Genomic DNA, 6,000 nt, shown 5'->3' with positions numbered 1-6,000 from the left:
CTGGAAGACACAAGAAGAGAACGCCTTCACCAAGTAGAACAACAGTCGTGGAAGACACAGGAAGAGGACCTTCACCAAGTAGGACACACAGTCCTGGAAGACACAGGAAGAGGACCTTCACCAAGTAGGACACACAGTCCTGGAAGACAAAGGAAGAGGACCCTTCACTATGTAGGACACACAGTCCTGGAAGACACAGGAAGAGGACCCTTCACTATGTAGGACACACAGTCCTGGAAGACACAGGAAGAGGACCTTCACCAAGTAGGACACACAGTCCTGGAAGACACAAGAAGAGAACGCCTTCACCATGTAGAACAACAGTCATGGATGACACAGGAAGAGGACCTTCACCAAGTAGGACACACAGTCCTGGAAGACACAGGAAGAGGACCCTTCACTATGTAGGACACACAGTCCTGGAAGACACAGGAAGAGGACCTTCACCAAGTAGGACACACAGTCCTGGAAGACACAGGAAGAGGACCCTTCACTATGTAGGACACACAGTCCTGGATGACACAGGAAGAGGACCCTGCACTAAGTAGGACACACAGTCCTGGAAGACACAGGAAGAGGACCCTTCACTATGTAGGACACACAGTCCTGGAAGACACAGGAAGAGGACCCTTCACTATGTAGGACACACAGTCCTGGAAGACACAGGAAGAGGACCCTTCACTATGTAGGACACACAGTCCTGGAAGACACACAGGAAGAGGACCCTTCACTATGTAGGACACACAGTCCTGGAAGACACACAGGAAGAGGACCCTTCACTATGTAGGACACACAGTCCTCGATGACACAGGAAGAGGACCCTTCACTAAGTAGGACACACAGTCCTGGAAGACACACAGGAAGAGGACCCTTCACTAAGTAGGACACACAGTCCTGGAAGACACAGGAAGAAGTCCCTTCACTATGTAGGACACACAGTCCTGGAAGACACAGGAAGAGGACCCTTCACTATGTAGGACACACAGTCCTGGAAGACACACAGGAAGAGGACCCTTCACTATGTAGGACACACAGTCCTGGAAGACACACAGGAAGAGGACCCTTCACTAAGTAGGACACACAGTCCTGGAAGACACAGGAAGAAGACCCTTCACTATGTAGGACACACAGTCCTGGAAGACACAGGAAGAGGAGCTTCACTATGTAGGACACACAGTCCTGGAAGACACAGGAAGAGGACCCTTCACCATGTAGGACACACAGTCCTGGAAGACACAGGAAGAGGATATCTTCACAGGTCATCCTAGAAGCTGTAAAGGAAAAGAATAGTTGACTTGTGCAATGATTTAGAACTCCATCATGGTGAAAGTCACCAGAAACATGTAAAAAACAAATGGCAGAAAATGTACACAATTCATTTAAAAATATTGCACTTAGGAAAAATACCATTGAATATGAAAAGTCACGGGGGATCTTTATGGCACATACCAGAATGTATGTCACAGCTGCTACATTCAAGTGAATTAAGAAACTTTGTGATGCTCTTACCTCACTGAACAGACAAGAACTAATGAAAATAATTTTTCTTGACTTGTCGCGACCCCCTTGCCCGCAAGGAAGACGCAACACCAGGAATCTTCTTTCAGCCGTTTATTCGGATCCTCGAACTTTCTTCTACTACCCCCCGGAAGCCCCTCCCAGCCTTAATAAAGTATCCCAAGGCCCAATGCAAAGCTGCCACGTGGAGCTTTCTCATAGGGTGTTAAAGAAGCATGCGCCAACTCTCCCAAATAAGGAGTTGTTTGTCACAGACCACAATGAGGCCAGCGCCATCTTGTAATGGCGACCACAGTCCGCCGAAGCGGCTCACCACAGTTCCCCCTTTTGTTTTCTAAAAACAATACAGGCGAGAGTAGAGGTCCTATCCCACTGTGCAGAAAGGGCTGCATAGTATGGCTCAGCCCCAAGGAGGCGCCTTCCCCAGATCCGAGGCCATATCAGCCGACGCTTTTTCCGTGGGACGGGGCGTGGACGCGTCTAACCCGCATGCAATAGAACATGCTCTCCTTGAGGTCCACTCCAAGGATCACTCAAGTGCAGTGCCTTGCCTCGCATCCTGTATCGTGACGATGGTGGACGAAGGGGGATAACTGAGGCTGAACTGTGGCTATTTAGAAATACAACGACAAACAAGTTGGTAACACCCTAAAAGAAAGGCACGGGTCCTAAAGCGATAAAAAGGCACTAGTGTGGAAACCCATCTGTGTGCAATGGCAGTAAAGCCGGCAGAGTGCAAGGGCTTTCCAACACTAAGAGAATAGCAAGAAGAGACATGTCGTTCCCAGTGCAATGTCCGTAAAACTTGGGGTGCAACGACCATGTCAAAGATTTACTGTTTAATTTGCGCAAGCCAAACTTGAGGTGAGTTGCCATTTTCTAAAGCTGCAAGAGCTTGTATGATCATAGCCTTATCATGAGCATTGCGGGCCTTGAGGCGACAGAGAAACCACAAGCAGAGAACCATACCGAAGCAAAACATTGCACCAAAAATGCCTACCCCCACCCACTCTTTAAAAAAGGAAAAGGCAGAAGATATCCAATCGGTGAATAGACCCAAAGTTATGGGATCGACATGGGTACTATTCAAGACAGCTATCTGGGTTAGTTGAGACTGGATCAGGTCTTCCGCTGCCATGGACCAATTTCCGGCCAAGTATTCGCCAATGATACGGGAAGCATTCCTGGAATCATTAAATCTGACAGAGGTTATACATAAATGTGCACGTTGGTCAACACAGCCCAAAAGCACTAGGTCAGCCAATTCTTCTACCTGAGCTTGGAGTAAATCTATTCTTTGGTTGGCAGCTAAAATCCCTGACAAAATATGTTGATTAATTGCATTTTGGGATTCAAGTATGGTGGAAGTTTGTTGAACAACTTGATTAACAGTGGCAGCAGTCTGCACTTGATTGGCCATGGCCACTCCGGCCGCGACCGCTGCAGCAGCAGATACCGCCACGGCTGTCACTATAGCAGCCGTGATTCCAAAATCCCTGCGGACTCTAAGTAGCTCAACAATGGGGAATTTGTCAGGGTCCGCAGTGACTGGGATTGGGACAAAAGTTGGAATTTTCATAACCACTGCCACAGTCGAGGAACCATCCCAACATTCAGCTAAGAGACAGGTAACATTAGAACAATCCAGCATCTCTGACGAGGTGTCATTAGCCAAAAGGAGTAAGAACGGGGATTGAACACAAACCGCTGCAGGGGGCAATGTGGCATTATCTAACAGAGAGGTGAACGAAACAGATGTGAGTCTATTACCTCGCTCACTCTCGTAAACAGTGCCAGAAACATTAGCCAGCCAACTTTTGGCCCCCAGCAATCGAGCCAATGCAGAAATATCAGCTGAAGCCCCCTTGTTGTTGGAAATCAGCCATTGAAACCAGGACCAACCCGCTCCTGTAGAGGAGTTGGCACTGTTGTTAAAGTTGTAAACATGCCTCTTAAGAGAGGGGGAAAAGGAGAAACCTTTAGCAACTTGACGTTTCTCCCAAGAATGATCCTGACAAGGCGTGAATGTTGGGGGGAAACCGAGATTAGGGGTACAGTAAGGAGAGGCCTTAAAATGAGTGGCATTATAAAGATTATTAGAAGAAGGAGGCACTGGGATTAGTACCTCAGAGATAATAGCCAAGGTAGTTATGTTTAAAGCAGAGCTACTTGCAGGGGTTCCTGAGCCAGATTGTTCCCCCGAGACTACTTGGCTCAATACAGCACTGAGAATGCTCCCTGAGACCTGACTGGACCGCAATGGATCCTCCCAGTTAGTCAAATTCTTGGTCTTAAGACTGATACAATGAGCGTTCCCAAGGCTAAAACAAAAAACTCCTGTGAGATTAACTTGAGACTGATTGAAAATGCTTTCCACGTCCCCTCTAGGAGAGGCACAGGGAGCAGACATCTCACATGAGGTAGAAAAAAGAGTGGGAAGGACACTAGAATTACCATGAACCGGCATCGGCATTGGCCAAGCCCGTGCCACTGCCCACCACTGCATTGGTGTCGTCTGCGTCATCGGCATCAGCACCAGAGCCAGAGCACTCAGCAGAATGAAGATCCTCATCGCAGGATTGCCGTGGTAATTCTTGTTGCTGAGTAGCTGGCGCCAAGACTCTTCTTGTCAGGCGTTCAGGGACCCACAATGGTTCCGTGCGATCCTGAGGAAAAACACATACAGATCCTCGTGCCCATGTCAGCACGGGGTCAGGGCCGTTCCATTGGCCCGTAAGAACATCTTTCCACTTAACATAGCCAATCACAGAGGGCTGAGGGGACACATGTCTATCAGCCGCAGAGCGACCATGAATATCCAAATTCAAAAAATTAATGGTAAAGAGAGCTAAAGACAGGCGTTCTTTAGGAGTATGTTCAGCTCCTATTCCCCCTTTTTGTTTTTGTAAAGTTTCCTTTAAGGTGCGATGAGCACGTTCAACAATGCCTTGCCCTTGAGGATTGTAAGGCAAACCATGAGTAAGTTGTACTCTCATAGTAGAACAAAAGGACGTAAATTGTCTGCCAGTATAAGCAGGTCCATTATCAGTCTTAAGGGACGTGGGCGCACCCCACGCCGCCCAGGCCTCCAGGCAATGAGTAATGACATTACGTGCCTTTTCTCCTGATAAAGCAGAAGCATGAATAATTCCGGAGAACGTGTCAACAGAAACATGGACATACTTGAGGTTACCAAAGTCAGGTATGTGTGTCACATCCATTTGCCAGACAACCAATGGTTTCAATCCCCGTGGGTTCACTCCATAAGTAGGGGGATGAAGAAACGTGACACAATGGGGACAGTGTAATACTATCTGCCGAGCATCTGCTCTCGAAATGGAAAAACGCCTGCGCAGTGTTAAGGCGTTAACATGGAAATTTTGGTGAAATAATTTAGCCTCCTCTAAGGAGGAAGCCAAACAGATTAACTGACCTCTAGTGGCTAAGTCTGCACAGGCATTACCCTGCGATAACGGACCAGGGAGAGAGGTATGAGCCCGGATGTGCAGTGGATAAAAAAGAGCAGTGCGGCTACAGATAAGCTGTTGAAGCTGATTAAAGTAAGCAGATACATTACGGGCATCACTAATAGCTCCCACAACCTCCAAGATTTTTAGTGCTTGTACTACATAGATGGAATCCGAAATGAGATTAAAGGGAAAAGAACACTGTTTAAAAACCTCAATAACAATTTGCAGTTCTACCCACTGTGGATTTCCAGGAGCAAATTGATGCTGAACAGGGGGAGAATCATTAATTACATAAGCTCCCATTCCAGACTTGGAACCATCAGTAAAAATGTTAACAGCCCCCGGAATCGGACTGGATGAAGTGACTTTGGGGAAAATGATAGGATGTTCTTTAACAAAATGGAGTAACGGATGAGAAGGGTAATGATTATCAATGTCCCCTTGAAACGAGCAACATAAAATAGCCCAGTTATCTAGAGTAGCACACAAAACACTAAGTTGAGCTTTAGTATAGGGTATAATAAGAGAAGAAGGTGATTGTCCGAAAAATTGAATGCTTTGTTGAATCCCTTTAAGTGCTAATGCTGCAACAGCATCAGGATAATATTCTAAGGATTTTCCTGGGGATACATGTGGGTGTATCCATAGCAAAGGTCCCTCTTGCCATAGTACTCCAGTAGGTTGCCGCATAGTGGCAAGCACACATAGCTGGAAAGGTTTATCACTCTGGAGCCTGCATAAAGTTGCATGTTGTATAGCTTCTTCTACTGACATAAGGGCCGCTCTAGCCTCTTTGGTGAGGCTACGAGGGGAGGTAAGATCTGGATCACCCCTAAGGGTAGCGTACAAAGGCTGTAGCATAACATTAGAAATATGTAAATATCCCCGTATCCAATTAATATCTCCCAGCAGTTTCTGAAAATCATTTAGAGTTTGGAGATCCTGAGTTCGTATGGTGATTTTTTGTGGTCGTAATTTGTCACACCCAATTGTTGCTCCCAAATATTTAATA

The sequence above is a fragment of the Spermophilus citellus genome, assembly GCF_964194105.1.
Source record: "Spermophilus citellus genome assembly, chromosome: 18".
NCBI lineage: Eukaryota > Metazoa > Chordata > Mammalia > Rodentia > Sciuridae > Spermophilus > Spermophilus citellus.
The sequence above is the reverse complement of the archived record's forward strand: the minus strand, read 5'-3'. Positions refer to the sequence as shown.